Consider the following 18,532-nt stretch of genomic DNA (forward strand, 5'->3'; position numbering starts at 1 on the left):
GTGTAGTTTCTCGGGGATTTCCATGTCTTTTAAAAATTTTCAACATTTCTACCAAATTTTATATTTAGTTATTTATTATGTCTTCAATTTCCAATAACTTTTTCTTATTGGATTTTTAGTAATAGAAAAAATTTTCATTGTTTTATGAATGTAGCAGAAAAAAAATTTTCTTTCTGGAAATACTATTTTTGCTTGTTCTCTATTGTCCCTTTCTTGCATTTTGTGTCCTCTAAGTTTCATTTTGTATTATTTGATATGATTTCTGTCTTTTATCTTATAGGCTTGCTTTAAATGTCTTGTGATTCTTGGCTCTCTATTTTTATTTAAGGAAGAGGCTGCAACTGGAATATTACAATTTGAATAGATTGCCCAGTGAGCAGAAAACCCAAAGAATCTTTAGGCAAATTCTTAGAATTTGTCAAATAATTTAATAAGGTTGTGGAATATAATATCAACACACAAAGTCAATTATATTTTTATGTAATAGTAAAAAATACTTAAAGATACAGTTAAAACTGATATACAACTTACACTGGGAAAAAAAACATGTAAATTACCTAAGAATAAATCTCACACAAAAAATTAAGTCATTATGGAGAGAATAATTAAAAATTTTTGAAAGCTGTTGAAACCAAAATAAATGAAATGGCATACATGTTCACTGATAAGGAGATTCAACATTGTGACAATGCCAGTACTCTCCAAACTGATTGATTTACTTAGCATAGTTCAAAAAACAATCCAAAAGTGTTTTTACCTGAACATGAAGTAGCTCAGTCGTGTCCGACTCTTTGCGACCCCATGGATTGTAGCCCACCAGACTCTTCCGTCCATGGGATTCTCCAGGCAAGAATACTAGAGTGGGTTGCCATTTCCTTCTCCAGGGGATCTTCCTGACCCAGGGATCGAACCCAGATCTCCCGAATTGCGGGCAGACACTTTAACCTCTGAGCCACCAGGGAAGCCCCAAAGTGTTTTTAGTGGAACTCAATAAGCTGGTTCTGAAATTTACATGAAGGATTTGATTTGGGTCATACCTGAATGGCCTAGTGGTTTTCCCTACTTTCTTCAATTTGAACCTGAACCTGAGTTTTGCAATAAGGAGTTGATGATCTGAGTTACAGTCAGCTCCAGGTCTTGTTTTTGCTGACTGTATAGAGCTTCTCTGTCTTCAGCTGCAAAGTATATAATCAATCTGATTTTGGTACTGACCATCTGGTGATGTCCATGTATAAAATCATCTCTTGTGTTGTTGGAAGACGGTGTTTGCTATGACCAATGTGTTCTCTTGGCAAAACCCTCTTAGCCTTTGCCCTGCTTCATTTTATACTCCAAGGCCAAACTTGCCTGTTACTCCAGGTATCTCTTGACTTCCTACTTTTGCATTCCAGTCCCCTATGATGAAAAGGACATCTTTTTTGGTGTTAGTTCTAGAAGATCTTGTAGGTCTTCATAGAACTGTTCAACTTTGGCTTCTTTGGCATTAGTGGTTGGGGCATAGATTTGGATTACTGTGATTACTGAATGATTTGCCCTGGAAACAAACAGAGATCATTCTGTCGTTTTTGAGATTGCACCCCAGTACTGCGTTTTGGACTCTTGAGTTGACTATTAGGTCTATTCCATTTCTTCTAAGGGGTTCTTGCCCACAGTAATAGATATAATGGTCATCTGAATTAAATTCTCCCATTCCTGTCCATGTTAGTTCACTTATTCCTAAAATGTCAATATTCATTCTTGCCATCTCCTTTTTGACCGCTTCCAATTTATCCTGATTCATGGACCAAGCATTCCAGGTTCCTATGCAATGTTGTTCTTTAGAACACTGGACTTTACTTCCACTGCCAGATACATCCACAACTGGGCATCGTTTCCACTTTGGCTCAGCCTCTTCATTCTTTTTGGAGCTATTTCTCCACTCTTCCCCAGTAGCAAATTGGACACCTGCTGACCTGGGAATCTTTCAGTGTCATATCTTTTTGCCTTTTCATATTGTTTATGGGATTCTCAAGGCAAGAATACTGAAGTGATTGACCACTCCCTTCTCCTGTGAACTGTTTTGTCAGGCCCTGACAAGCAGGGACATGCCCTTCAGTCACTCAATGTAGCTGGATGACATGCACGGTGCCCTGGTTGTCCCACTCTAGGTCCTCCTTGAGAGTGTAAACTTCCACCGACCGTTGGGTGTCAGTCAGCATGCTGCCTGAGGGCCAAGGCGAAGACCTTCCTGGAGTCTCCAGGAAGGGGGTCCTAGGAAGGCTGGAGCCGATGTTGGAGGATGCCCAGAAGAGGAGGGCCTCCGGGTCTCTCTGCTGCCTCTGACCACCTTGGGGCCGATTCGCCATACATCTGGTAGAATGCACATTGATCTAATTCACTATGGGAATTATTTTACATAATCTAGTGAAGTTGAGCATGAGCAAAATGTATGCCCCAGCAAGTCCACCTCTATGACGTGTATACTCTAAAGAATCCATGACACAGACACAAAAGGTGTCTTGTAGGAAATCGCCCAGAACATCAGTGTTCATAATCACACAGGCCTAGAAGCAACCAGAAACCCACTCAAAAGAGAAGGGATACATAAATTACAAGGTTTTCCTAAAATGTAATCGTATACAACAATGAAAAGAATAGTTTTTTAATACACATTTCAATGTGGATGAACCTCAAAAGTATAAAGTTGGGCAAACAAAGCAGACCATAGAATAAATGCAGTATGACACCGTTTATGTAAAGTTCAAAGGCAGGCAAAACTAAACAATATATTGTTTAGAGATATATACATGTGTGGTAACATTACAAAGAAAAACAAAGAGAATGATGAAAACAAAACTCATCATAGTGGTTACTTTGAGATGAAGAAGTATACCATAGGGCAGAAACACATACGGGGTTCAAAGTTATTGGTGAGGTTCTATTTCCTAAGGCAAATTGTACATGCAGGTGTTTTCAATATGAATATTTTAACTCTTTATGGTCATGATATGTGCTCTTTTTATATACATTACTATACTTTACAAAGTAAAAAAAACTGGTTGGAATTTGTGTTTTGAGGCAGCCTTTTAAAATTTTATTTTTAATCAAAGAATAATTGCTTTACAGTATTGTGTTGGTTTCTGCCATACCTCAGTATGAATCAGTCATAGGTATTCATATGTTTCCCTCCTCTTGAAACTCTCACCCACCTCTCTCTCCATTCCACCACTCTAGGTTGTTACAGAACCCCAGTTGGTTTGAGTTCCTTGAGTCATACAGCAAATTCCCATTGGCTATCTGTTTTACATATGGTAATGTATGTTTCCATGCTACTTTCTCCATACATCCCACCCTCTCCTTCCTCCTCGACACCCCACTGTGTCCATAAGTCTGTTCTCTATGTCTGCGTCTCCATTGCAAGGCAATCTTTTTTTTTTTTAAAAAAAAAAAAGCTTTTTATTTTGTATTGGGATATAGCTGATTAAGAATGCTGTGATAGATTCAGGTGAACATTGAAGATAGTCATATGTATACATGTATCCATTCTCCCCCAAACGTCCCTCCCATCCAGGCTGAGGCAGCATTTTTTGATTGTTAGCATTACTTCACTGGGTCCTGGAATCTGGGGTGATTGGGAGTTTTCACTGGTGGAAACTCAAATGCCAACATCTGCAGGGTCCATTCAGTTTTCCAGGGAATTCTCCAACCTCTTGCCTGGGAGGTGGCTAGCTGGCTTCCAGGGCTTCAGAACATGAGGGGGAATTGGGCTGGTGTTGGTGGCAGCTGGCGGTATGTGCAGAGTTTTACTCTATCTCTGCAGCTCTGCGTCTTCCTCTTTGGACAGGTATACTTGTTTTGCTGTGTGGGGTGGAAAAGGGAACTTGGGGTTTGCTTGCTTCTTAGGGACATTGCTGCCTTTTCAGCTCCATGTTTCACTCTTCCTTCCATAGTACCTGGTACTCTCATTCCAGATCCATTCTGGTTTCCTGGGTGGGGGAGGGGCACATTTGCCTCTCATCATTTTTCCCACCCCCCACACCATGTGCCCTTCTGCAGGGTTATTGGGTTGGCCAAAAAGTTCATTTGGGTTTTTCTATGGCATCTTACAGAGAAACTCAAACAACCCATTTGGCCGGTCCAGTAGTTTTTCTTCCTCCATTTGTTTTCTATCTATGAACATTTTTTGATGCCTTTCATCTTCTATGATTGTTTCTTCCATTCGTTTTCTCCTTTATTCTCACTTTGGTGAGGTCTGGAAGATCAACACGTGTATTTGACCTGCTGTATTTAACTGGATTTACTGCTACCAACAACTCTCTCCATGTTGGATCCGTTCAGTTCAGTCTGACTGACTCTTTGTGGCCCCATGGACTGCAGCACACAAGGCTTCCCTATCTATCACCAACCTGGAGCCTACTCAAGCTCATGTCCATTGCATTGGTGATTGGTCTTTCCCAATGAGTTAGTTATTTGCATCAGGTGGCCAAAGTACTGGAGTTTCAGCTTCAGCATCAGTCCTTCCAATGAATATTCAGGACTGATTTCCTTCAGGATGGACTGGTTGGATCTCCTTGCAGTCCAATGGACTCAAGAGTTTTCTCCAATACCACAGTTCAAAAACATCAATTTTTGGCACTCAGCTTTCTTTATAGTCCAACTCTCACATTTATACATGACTACTGGAAAAACCATAGCTTTGACTAAACAGACCTTTGTTGGTAAAGTAATGAATGTCTCTGCTTTTTAACATGCTGTGTAGGTTGGTCATAACTTTCTTTCCAAGGAGTAAGTGTTTTTTAATTTCATGGCTGCAGTCACCATCTGCAGTGATTTTGGAGCCCAGAAAAATAAAGTCTCCCACTATTTCCACTGTTTCTCCATCTATTTGCATGAAGTGATGGGACTGGATGCCATGATCTTAGTTTTCTGAAAGCTGAGTTTTAAGTCAACTTTTTCACCCTCCTCTTTCACTTTCATCAAGAGGCTCTTTAGTTCTTCTACACTTGCTGCCATAAGGGTGGTGTCATCTCTGTATCTGAGGTTATTGATATTTCTCCTGGCAATCTTGATTCCAGCTTGTGCTTCATCCAGCCTGGCATTCTGCATGATGTACTCTGCATATAAGTTAAATAACCAGGTTGACAATATACAGCTTTGACGTGCTCCTTTCCCAATTTGGGACCAGTCTGTTGTTCCATGTGCTAACTATTGCTTCCATGTTATAACTGTTCCAGTTCTAACTGTTGCTTCTTGACCTGCATACATGATTTTCCCCATTTCACAGCTATAGAAACTTAGAACATAGAGGGAGACTCCACTTGCTGAGCCAAGACTCCATCACAGGTATGAAGGACTTCTCCTCTACGCCCTCTCTCCTGGAGCAGCAAGGCTCCAGGGTACCATAACCCTTCTGGCCGGAGCCGTGTCCTCTGGTCTCACCCAGAGTCCTTCTGCTGCAGGTTCCCTCTGCTGCTCTCCCCTGGGTGCAATGAACAACCCATAGCAGGACGCTTGAGTCCTCAAAGCGGTGCTCTTGGCCAGGTGTGTGAGAGCAGAGAGCAGGCAGAGTGACCTCGGTGCTTGATGTTAATGGCTTCACGCAGGCAGGGAGTGCTTCCTTTGGAAGCAACAGCTGTTCATCAGGGCCATCAGCCTGGTTCATACTGAGAAGCACTTGGAAATGAAATTGTATCCAGCAGTGGTGGGGGAGAGAAACAGGAGAGAAAGCTATGGGAAAGTAACTTCGTCTCCTTTTTCTTTCTTTCTTTTTTTTTTTTGACAACCACAAGTTTCCTTCGCTCCCTTGGAACCAAATTTCTGTTTTGACTAAATGGAAAGTCTCCAAGGAACGAGAGCTGATGGGGGGATTTCTCTCAGAGGCATCCACTGTTGCCCTCCATCAATTTCTCCTCTCCCTGCCACACCTACCCCACCGCTCTCCTTCCTGTCTGCCCTCTCTGACCCCATCCCAGCTATCTCCATTAGCTGCCAACTGAAAAGGCGCTCACATCTTATTTTAGGCATTGCTTGTGGATCATGGGCAGTCTGGGCCCCTGAGGGGTCAGGGGGATTGACCCACGGGCTCTGGTGCTATGATGGGGATGCTGGAGGGATACAGCCCAGCCTGAGTGCTTTGCTTGCTCTGCCTATCAGGTCAGCAGCAAAGTCCTTGGATGGTCCCAAGCAGAGCTTCACACAGTCCTTCACAGCTTTGAGACCCCTATTGTTTCTCAAGCAGGCATAGGGCAGGATGCTTGTGTGTCTACGTTTAAGGTCTACTAAACTTGTGGCCTGGAGAAGGCAATGGCACCCCACTCCGGTACTCTTGCCTGGCAAATCCCATGGACCGAGGAGCCTGGTAGGCTGCAGTCCATTGGGTCGCTAAGAGTTGGACACGACTGAGCGACTTCACTTTCACTTTTCACTTTCATGCATTGGAGAAGGAAATGGCAACCCACTCCAGTGTTCCTGCCTGGAGAATCCCAGGGACAGTGGAACCTGGTGGGCTGCCATCTATGGGGTTGCACAGAGTCGGACACGACTGAAGTGACTTAGCAGCAAACTTGTGGCCAGGAGAAAGAAGATGCAAAGCAGTTGTCAAAGGAAACTACAAATAAGAGCAGAATTTACTTTTCCTCTAAAATGAAAACCACTTGCTTTGTACCCAGTGCTCAGCAACCCTAGGGCCACACACTGAGCTGCCACCACCTCACTCTTAATCTCCAGCGGTCAGCAGTGTTCCTTCACCCTTTCTCTGTCATCGTGGTTTCAAGCTTTCATTCACCAATTCCACCAAAACAAAGTCAGAAATAGCCTTCCCCCTGAAAAATTCTGATATTTTGTTTTTAGAGTAGCTCTTTTAGTTGTATAATAGGAATTGTAGCAGACATGCAGAAACAGACTCTATACTCCTTCAGGGCAAAGACTTTGTTTATTTTTAACTTTTAATAGAGAGCCTATGGTTAAGAGAATACAGCGTGTTGGCATAAAAAGAAATAATTGAAGTGTTATCATTATATTTGTTGAGAGATTACATGTGTCAGGAGGTTTTCAGAACATTTTATATGCATCTTCTCAATCATTTTCTTCAATAGTCCTATGGGGAGTACTATTATTTCTCTTAGAATCTGAAGCCCAGAGAAGTAACATGCCCAGGACATACAATTAATAAGTTAGAGAATATATATATGTATGTGTGTATATATATATATATATATGCTGTGCTGTGCTTAGTCACTCAGTCGTGTCCGACTGTGACCCCGTGGACTGCACCCTGCCAGGCTCCTCTGTCCATGAGGATTCTCCAGGCAAGAACACTGGAGTGGGTTGCCGTGCCCTCCTCCACGGGATCTTCTCAATCCAGGGATGGAACCCAGGTCTCCTGCATTGCAGATGGATTCTTTACAGTCTGAGCCACTGGGGAAGCGCTCTCTCTCTATATATATATATATAAATATTTATAAATAAATATATATATATAATATTTATAAATAAATATTTATATAAATTTATATAAATAAATATATTTACACATATAATGTATTTATATATTTATATAAACATATAAATATTATATATAAAATATATTATATATAAAATATATTTAATATTTTTAATATATTTTATATATATATATTTACACACATATTTATGTATAATGACTCTGAATGTATATACACACATAGATGCAGATTGAACATATATATGTGTGTCTATATATATGTGTGTGAGTGTGTGTGACTCTGTGGGATGGCTGAATTCCTTGTCCTTGTCCACTAAAAATTTAGCAAATATTTTTGTAGCCTCTGTGTATTGGGTCATGGCATATCAGACACTGTACCAATGACTGGAAATCCAATATTTAACTCAATACAGTCCTTGTCCTCAAGAAGCTTACAGATTAGAGGGGTAGGTTCTTGCAAACACAGCTACCTTAGTACAAGGCAGTCTGTGTGGAACCAAAGTTCGAGGAGTGTGGGGGAGGTTAATGGACTCTCAGCTCGGGAATCTGGGGAGAATAATTTACAGTCCTTGGGAGAAGAAAGGAAATTTCAGGCAGAGGGAAATACATGAGTGGGCTGGGATGTACACAAGGACGTGATGGCATTTGTCTTTGACCTGCACAGACTTGTTATCTCTTCAGTGGTAATGGAGTAAGCATACAATGTTTATTAGCTTTGTGAGATTGGCATGTTGCAGGACCTTGACACTATGCACGTACTGAATAAAGGGAAGCATGAAAAAATGAATGTTACTGCAATACTTGGATGCGGTATACAAACCTGTAAGAACAGCGTCAGTCTCAGTGACCACATTTGCCTCCATTAGCTTATATTTATCAATTGTTTGTATGGTTATTTAGTGGCTCATTCGTGTCCGACTCTTTGCTACCCCATAGACTGTATCCTGCCATTCTCCTCTGTCCATGTGATTTTCTGGGCAAGAATACTGGAGTGGGTTGCCATTTCCTTCTCCAGGGGACCTTCCCAACCCAGGGATTAAACCTGAGTCTCCTGTATTGGCAGGCAAGTTCTTCATCACTGAGCCACCAGGGAAGCCCCTCCCATTCATCAATTGCTCAGACAAAAATTACTGAGTGTCGCTGGTGAAAAGAGATGCTTGAACCAACAGAGAGAAACAAAGAGGCCATGTTGCTGTGAGTGGGTTTAGAGAGACTTTCCAGTGACCCTTGCAAGGCTCCATCTCTCTGTTCAGGGCTTATGGCAGTCATGTGACTTTCTTGGGTGTGGTGGGTAATAAGCAAGACTTTGGGTTGGACCATTGGATCAAAGACAGAGTGGTTTTGTAGAAGGTCATTGAGGGGAGGAGAGAAGACTGAGTGGAAGTAGAAGGGACTGTAGGAACATTCTAGCCACAAGGAAGACAATTTAATGGTGAAGAGGAGGAGTCACCTTCTGTGGTACCTGAGGCCAGGGCTGCTCCAGGAGTGTCCCTGTCTTAGAGACTTAGGCTTGGAGTCCTAGTGTTTTTCAGGGAGAAGCAGGTAATAGGGGTTTGAAAGAAGGAAAGTGACTAAAAGGAATCTAGACTAGAAATGGCCAGGGAAGTTGAGGATCATTTGCTTTGGACTAAAGATAAAAGCAGAGGAATCAAGAAAATGTTAATAGATTTCTTGAATGACCAGGTACACACCCCAAAAGGATTAGAATGTGGGAGGTGGGGGTGAGGATTAGGATACAGAGTGATTTCTGAAAAGACTCATCTTTTATGCAGGAACCTTCTGTGTGACATGGGCATAGTTTGCATCCCTATAAATCCCTTTGTGGGCTTCCCAGGTGGCTGAGCAGGTAAAGAATCTGCCTGCAATGCAGGAGACACAGGAGACACAGCTTCAATCCCTAGGTCAGGAAGATCCCTGGAGAAGGGAGTGGCAATGCACTCCAGTAATCTTCCCTGGGAAATCCTGTGGACAGAGGATGGGCTACAGTCCATGGGATTGCAGAGTTGAACACAACTCAGTGACTAACACACACACACACACACACACACACACGATGACTGTGGGACTTGAGTGTAGCTAGGAAGAGATGTGGGCTGTGTACCTGTGGTACAACCTGTCCAGATGGCTTCTTTAAGCATCTCTGCACCAATCCAACATCACACTCCATCACATGTCTTCTCTCCTTTCCAAGCAAGAGGGGACAGGATGGTTTCTTTCGGGAAACATTTCTTGTTGTTGACACAAATCCTTGGGCATGTGACTAATGTGCTATGACTGGGCACTAACTTCCATATGAGCCTCTATGAGTGTCACCAAATTGGATGAGACCATAGGTCTACTGTCTCTGACATTCTGAGCTCAACACCTGTGTGTGTGTGTGTGTGAAGTCGCTCAGTCGTGTCCGACTCATCACGACCCCATGGACTGCAGCCCACCATGCTCCTCCATCCATGGGATTTTCCAGGCAAGAGTACTGGAGTTGGGTGCCATTGCCTTCTCCAGTAAACACCTGTGGACTTTAGTAAATTCTAAGAAACTATATGTCAATCTATACTTCGTGGGGGTAATTCATTCTTGGTGCTTTCTAAGTGCCTTTGGCTGTATATTGTCACCCTACTTATTTAACTTATATGCAGAGTACATCATGAGAAATGCTGGACTGGATGAAGCAAAGCTGGAATCAAGATTCCTCAGAGAGATATCAATAACCTCAGATATGCAGAAGACACCACCCTTATGGCAGAAAGCAAAGAACTAAGGAGCCTCTTGATCAAAATGAAAGAGGAGAGTGAAAAAGTTGGCTTAAAATGCAACATTCAGAAACTAAGATCATGGCATCCAGTCCTATCACTTCATGGCAAATAGACGGGGAAACAGTGGAAACAGTGACCGACTTTATCTTTTTGAGCTCCAAAATCACTGCAGATAGTGACTGCAGCCATGAAATTAAAAGATGCTTGCTCCTTGGGAGAAAAGTTTGACCAATCTAGACAGCTTATTAAAAAGCAGAGACATTACTTTGTCAACAAAGGTCCATCTAGTCAAGGCTATGGTTTTTCCAGCAGCCATGTATGGATGTGAGAGTTGGACTATGAAGAAAGCTGAGCGCCAAAGAATTGATGCTTTTTAAGTGTGGTGTTGGAGAAGACTCTTGAGAGTCCCTTGGACTGCAAGGAGATCCAACCAGTCCATCCTAAAGGAGATCAGTCTTGAATATTCATTGGAAGGACTGATACTGAAGCTGAAACTCCAATACTTTGGCCACCTCATGCGAAGAGTTGACTCATTTGAAAAGACCCAGATGCTGGGAAAGATTGAAGGCAGGAGGAGAAGGGGACGACGGAGGATGAGATGGTTGGATGGCATCACCAACTCAATGGACATAAGCTTGAATAAACTCAAGGAGTTGGTGATAGACAGGGAGCCCTGGCATGCTGTAGTCCATGGGGTGGCAAAGAGTTGGACAGAACTGAGCAACTAAACTGAACTGAACTTGGCACACACACCCTGTTATGCTGGTAAAATGTTTAAAATATTATGAAGTGTTAATGCACATCATTTTGTATTTCCTTTCTGTTTCTTCTAATTCTTTTATTTTGAGGTCCTCCTGTTTATAAAATTCAATAACATCACAATTTTCTATTCTCCCCTCCTTTTTTAAACCACTGTATTAAGTTCCTATTGCTTCTGTGACAAATTATCACAATTTAATGGCTTAAAACAACACTGATTTTATCTCTCATGGTTCTGGAGATCAGGAGTCTTAAAATTAAGGTGTCAGCAGGCCCATGTGCCTTCTGGAAGCTCCAAAGAAAAGTCTGTTTCCTAGTTTTTGTCTAGCTTTTGATGACTTTGGCTCATGGCATCATCCTCCTTCTTCAAGATCAACAGCATAGCATCTTCCAGTTCTCCCTCTGTCCCTCTACGTTTGTCATCGCAACCCTTTCTGACTCTGATCATCCTGCTCCCTCTTATAAGGATCCTTGATGTTATCTTGGACCTACCTGAATAATCTGGGATAATCTCTCAATATGAAATCTCTAATTTAACCATACCCATAAAGTCTCTTTTCCATGTAAGGTAACATATTCACAGGTTCTGATGTGGACAGCTTTGAAAGTGACAAAGTGAGTGTTAGTCGCTCAGTCGTGTCTGACTCTTTGCCACTCCATGGACTGTAGCCCACCAGACTCCTCTGTCCAAAGGATTCTCCAAGCAACAATACTGGAGTGGGTTGCCATGCCCTCCTCCAGGGGATCTTCCCGACCTAGGGATTGAACCCAGGTCTCCCACATTGCAGGCAAATTCTTTACTGTCTAAGCCACCAGGGAATCCTTAAGCACACATTTATGGGGCTCTTATTCAGCATGCTGCTATTGTGGACTTAACTGTGTTGTGATTACTGGTGAATAATTACACACAACAATTGCTTTTCTGCAGTATTCACCACTTAGTGTTGAGGAACATGTACTGGTGGATCCTAATTCACCTTCCTCTGGAGTCTCTGTTACTTGATAAAAAGCATATTTTCCCACTGCTCCCCCAGAGTGCTGGCCCACAGCAGACAATAAATATTTATTGAAAAAAAAGAAAAGAAAAAAATGAGTCTATAATTAATAGAAATTTTGACACTTTTTTGTGGTATAAAGGATTATTATTACTTCTGCTTAAGAAGAAATGGTCCTAGAGGAATTCATTTTTACCTCTAAGAACAATTAGAAAAACAATTCAACCATCCAACCAAAAAGTTATTATAGTAAATGCCAAAGACCATCAAACCTTAATTACTGCATGCCTTGCACTATAGGCTTCCCTGGTGGCTCAGTGGTAAGGAACTCTCCTGCCAATACAGGAGATGCAGGTTCAATCCCTGGGTTGGGAAGATCCCCTGGAGAAGGAAATGGCAACCCACTCCAGTATTCTTGACTGGAAACTCCCATGAACAGAGGAACCCAGCGGGCTATAGTCCATGGAGTCACAAAGAGTTGTACATGACTTAACAACTGAGAGTGCACGCAAGCCCTGTGCTGTGGTGGTGTTCACTTGATCTCATTTAATCTTCACCACCACCCTATTATCTTATACAGCACTTCTTCCCACTTTATAAGTGAAAAGAGTGGAGATGTGTCTTAGGGCTATTATCTTAGGTCTATGTCGGGTCTGTGAGTTGGCCAGTTTGAGTCCATTCCTACTCCTCTCTACACCATTAGACTCAGTGGGTATTGCTGGCTTCAGCCTGATGGTCCTATTCATGCAGAGGGTGGGGCATCATATACCACCTACCTCAATTTTTCCCTTAGCCATGGGGTCAAGAGTAAGAAAGGACTTTCACCCCGTTAACATAGGCAGTTCCCCCAGAAAGCTAGAATTGAGAGAGCTGCCAAACAGACTGGCTTTATTTATCTTCTAGGTTCTCTTCCTGTAAGCAGCCCCAACACCTAGGCTTTTAAAAGCTCCAAGAGTGGGTACAGGTTGCTGGGGGGTGGGAATAGGTGTAGGTAGCAAGAGTTTCCTCTACTGGCAGCTGCTTCTAACATTGATAATGTTCCTGTTCTACAGATAGGAGCCTTCTTAACTCATGTCCTGGTTAGCAGAAGAAAAAATGGGGTGGGGAGGATGAAGAACAGCAGGATGTGATGTGCCAGAAGTGTAAGGAAGAGGGGTTGGATTCACCAGGGATGTTTGGGAGTAGAGATTACCAGAAGAGATCAGGAGTGTGGACTTCCTGGATGTCTATCCCCCTGACTCCATCACTCAGTAGCTGTATTTACTTAACATTATTATTGTTTCTTCTCATTAGTAAAATGTGGACAGTGCCCAGTAAATGCTCAATGAATGTGATCTGTTGTTAGTAATACTACTGTTAAAATCTTTTGGAAAGGAAACGAAGCAAAAGAGTATGTCTACCTTCACGGTAGGTGACAGAAATAAAAGAAGGAGGGAGAGAGTCATAGGATTGCTAGACTGGAAAATAAAAATATGGACTCTGAGTTTAACTTTCAGATAAACAACAAATATCTATGTCTTTACACCATATAAATATATAGTTATTTAGTATAAATATGATCCATACACTGTTATTTATCTGCAGTACAAATCTCACTCTGCTGAATTTTACCTGGCAGTTCTATAAGGGGCAAGGAAGGAGGGGAAGGAAAACAAAATCTCTATTTATATCTAGAAGAAAAATTTTGATGCATTAACAGCAGTATTCCATCCAGTGCCCCTTCTCGTGTTGTTTCCAGAGGACTGAGGGCCAGATAAGAAAACCTTTCTCTCCAGCTTCTGCCTGGGACCAGGCAGCCATTTGATGCATTAATCCGCCCTGTGAAACTGGAGCCTGTGTTTGCTGGTTATTAAGCTACCCTGCCCTTCATCCCACCCCCCCTTCCCCAAACATAGGCACACAAACACACAAAGGCCTTGGCTAGAATTGGAGAGGTTAAGGAGTGGGGGAGGGGAAGGGGAGGGAAAAGGATTACAGTCTTATCAAAATAGCATCTGCAGAGATCCCTCCAGAATAGGCATCACTCCCCAAGTCTGTGGCCTGGGGCCAGGCCTGGGGCGAATGGGAAAACACCAGCTGGCCAGGGAAGGAGTAGTGCCCTGAGGGTGGAGGCTTTGCCAGGTGCATTGGGGATGGGAAGGTCTCTTCTCCTCCCTTCCCAGGGCCCCCTGCCCCATCTACCTCTTTTTATCTGGAACTTCTTTTTTTCCCCCTTTGGTCAAACTGTTATTTTCCAGGCATGAAAAACAAAAGGTCCTTCAGTCAGGATATTAATATTGCTTGGACTCTTGCATGGGTTTCACCAACGTCTGGAGAGGTAGAAGGCCCTCCTGGAGCAGGCAATCTTGCAGGTCTGGGGCCAGAGTCCTGCTGCTTTAAGGAGCTCTTACTCCTTGGGAACCATCTTATCCTGTCCCCTGACTTCATGCCTGGTTTGCTCTAAACCAAGTCAAGGACAGTAGGAAGAGAATATTTTATTCTTCAAGATTACACATTCTCCTGGCTCTCAATACTTGACAGCAACTTTCTGTCTGAAGTTCACCCACATCTTTTGGTTGCATTGAGAGGTCTCTTTCCTAACTCTTTTCTTGGTCTTTGTTCTCATTGATTTTTTTTTTCCTCCTTTCTTTTTGCTTCTCATGACTGCTTATCAGTAAAGGAGGAAAAAAAAAATCAGAGTGAATCATTTAAGAACAGCCTATTTTGAGACTGTGTAGAAGGACTTTTTAAGCATGACAGAAAGGGAAGAGTGATTCTGTAAATACTAAAGACTTTTATGCCTCAAAATCCCATAAAAAACACACCGAAGAAATATTTATTACATATATCCTTTAAATAAAGAGCTCTTACAAATCAATAACAAAGAGAAAGCTGTATAACTAATGAGAAAATTTAAATGGCCAATAAATATACATAGAAAAGAGGTCAACCTGAGTGGTAAGAAAAGAAAATGGTTTCCCAAAATAGCAATGGGATGTTACTTTTCTGTGTCTGAAAAAGTAACAAAAAAAGATGTCAAGTGTTAGCAAGAAAGAGGAGAAACTGGGACTTTTGAGCACTGTAAATTGCAGTGTTAAAATGTACAGTATTTTGGAATGATAAATGAGGCAACACAAATCACGAAACAAAAATGTTCCTATCCTTTGAGTCAGTTATTCTAGTAATTTTTCTAAGAAAATAATTAGTGTTTTATGACACAATATAGCTGCGAGGATGTTTATCACAACACCGCTTATAATAAGAAATAGCTTGAAACTTGAAATTGATGTTCAACAACTGTTTAATGAATTATGAAACATGGACTATTGAATTCTGTAGACATTGAAGCTCCTGCTGAAGGATCATGGTTTTCAAGCAATTCTCAGTGGAGACCTCTGGAGTGGGGTTTGGGGTTCTAGTTTTCCTATCCCTGATGGGTACTTTTCTGTTTCACATACTGGACTTTGATGTAAGATTTAACTTAGCCAAGAACTCATAGTTTAAAATAGTTTAAAAACCACTCTTGGAGAAGAACTTTTAAGAAGTTGCCAGCCATCTTTTGTTTACCCTCCCAGATCTACTCTCTTACCTTCGAGAAGATATATTTTGACAACTAGAGGTTCTACTTGAACTGTAGAATTTTTTGAAATAATTAAGAAATTTGTGTGTACTCCAACCAGTTAAGTATATTTTTGCTCCATGAGTTTTTTTCGTTTGATAAGAACATTCTTCTTCTTCTTCTTCTTTTTTTTTTTTAACCAGATACTGTTCTTTACTGAAATTCGTATCCACGTTGCTGTTACCAAAACAAGTAGTTTTGTCTTCAGTGTTGGATCTTTTACTTGAATTTAAAGTGTTTACAATCATGTCAGAGTAAACTTTCTTTTTTATTTAAATTGGAATATAGTTGCTTTACAATGTTGTACTAATTTCTGCTGTACAGTAATACATATACATACATCCCCTCTTCCTTGAATTTCCTCCCCATTTGGGTCATTACAGGGCATTGAGTATATTTCTCTATGTCATACAGTCTGTTCTCATTAGTTTTCTGTTTTATACACAGTAGTGTGTGTATGTCAGCTTTCAAAGGCTTTAGTTTGATCTATGAATTTAATTTTAAAATTGAGACTTTTAAAAAAATTTCAGGTCACTGATTTCTTACTTGAATCATCTAAAGACACTGATATAAAACTGGCATCTAAAGGCATTGCTATAAAACTGATATTAAACTGTTTACCAGGTTTATTTTCAACTTAAAGAATCAACAGTTTAAGATATGTTATTTCACTTTCTGTTCATATATAAGAAATTCTGAAATTAAAAATGAACAAAATTGTGTTGGAAGAGCACTCATTTGATCTAAATGCAAAGTCATGAAGAGCCATGGTTCACAGAGATGTAAGTGTATTTTCTGTAGCTGAATGTGTAAAATTCTTGTTTTGAGTTGTGGCCTTTAAGAACTACTTCTTAATGAAGTACATACTGTAGCATATTTTACACCCAAAAGAAATTACAAAGCTGCTGTATACTATGTTTCATTGTTCGGTGTATATTTCTTGCACACATTGTGTATATATTTAATCTATAATTTCCTGCCTTTCCTAACAATACTGACTGTTCTTTGGTAGCTCTGAGCATTTCTTAATCTTGGCACATTCCACCATCAAGTGGCTATAGACTCTAGTGACCAGTAAGGACAGCAGTACCAAAGAACTCTAACACTACAGCCTGAGACTAGGAGATGGCTGCTTATGTCTGTGTACACTTTTAGAAACATTATGATTAGTGGATCCTTGGAATAGTTTTCCTGAAAAGCAGCCATAAACCACACTGGATCTGGAATGGTAGAGATAGGGTTATCATAGGTAGTCTTCCAGATCTAACCACATTTTCACCTCACAGACACACCTCACAGACGATTAGACAACACCATGGCAGATGCTGAAAGGATAAAAGAGTTTTCTAAACACATCTCACCTGATTTTAGCGCAACAATGAATAATAGAGCTGTGTGAAAAAGTGGAGAATCTGGGAAATGTCACACTGGATATGATACGATGACCACAGATATATCCTACAATTACTCCAGGCAAACCTGTATGCATGGTCACCTTATCTATACCCACCTCCCCACTTTTGTAAACAATCCTTTGTGAATAAACCCTTCTGGACTCATCCTATTTCGAGGACGCCATCTGTTTCCTGTTGGATTCCTAGCGGATATGGTGGGGTGGGATAAAAGGCTGTTCACAATATATTGCTGCATGATAAAAGAAGATGACAAAGTAGAGTGACAGCAGGCTTCAAACTAAGTGCACTAGGTAGTTATGTAGATATAATCGCATAGGAAAAAATTCTGTGCACAGACACATCTAAATGTCACTTGTAGTTATACATATCTGAGTGGTAGGATTAAAAATGACTTTTTCCCTCATTTTCTTTCTATGATTTTAGAAAGTATCTCTAGTTAGCATGAGTTATGCTTGTACTAAAAGAAAAAGTTAATTTTTCCCACAAACCTTTATGGAGGTAGAGGTCAAAAGGCATGTAATGGCGCTCTGCTGTGGTTCTCATGTGTCGCACTGTACACCTAGGGTGTATCTACCACATTAAGGATGGGCACCTAAACTGCCTCCAATTCTCTTCTATAAAAAGCAATATACTCTAATGAAACCATAAGGCTTCCCTAGTGGCTCAGCGGTAAAGAATCTGCTTGCCATTGTAGGTACATATACACAATGGAGTATTACTCAGCCATTAAAAAGAATACATTGAATTAGTTCTAATGAAGTGGATGAAACTGGAGCCTATTATACAGAGTGAAGTAAGCCAGAAAGAAAAACACCAATACAGTATACCAATGCATATATATGGAATTTAGAAAGATGGTAACAATAACCCTGTAAGCAAGACAGCAAAAGACACACAGATGTATAGACAGTCTTTTGGACTCTGTGGGAGAGAGAGGGGATGGGATGATTTGGGAGAATGGCACTGAAACATGTATAATACCATATAAGAAATGAATCGCCAGCCCAGGTTTGATGCATGATACAGGATGCTTGGGGCTGGTGCACTGGAACGACCCAGAGGGATGGTCTGGGGAAGGAGGTGGGAGAGGGGTTCAGGATGGGGAACATGTGTACACCTGTGGTGGATTCATGTTGATGTATGGCAAAACCAATACAATATTGTAAAGTAATTAATCTGTAATTAAAATAAATAAATTTATATATATATAAAAAGAATCTGCTTGCCAATGCAGGAGACCTGGGTTTGATCCCTGGCTTGGGAAGATCCCCTGGAGAAGGCAATGGCAACCCACTCCAGTATTCTTGCCTGGAAAATTCCATGGACAGTGAAGCCTGTGTGCTACAATCCGTGGGACCTCAAAAGAGTCAGACGTGACTTATTGACTAAACAACAACAGCAAGTGAAATTACAGATCCTTCCTAAAATTTTGTAGAAATTTTCTCTACAGTATCACTCAGGAGTGTGAACACTGGTCATGGAGAATATTTAAACATAAATCTGATTTGATGGAGGGCTGCTGAAACAGAGCAGGACATTGTGGGGCTCCTGGACACAGAAACTGTTCCCGG

This window comes from Bos taurus, chromosome 2 (assembly GCF_002263795.3).
Source record: "Bos taurus isolate L1 Dominette 01449 registration number 42190680 breed Hereford chromosome 2, ARS-UCD2.0, whole genome shotgun sequence".
Classification (NCBI taxonomy): Eukaryota; Metazoa; Chordata; class Mammalia; order Artiodactyla; family Bovidae; genus Bos; species Bos taurus.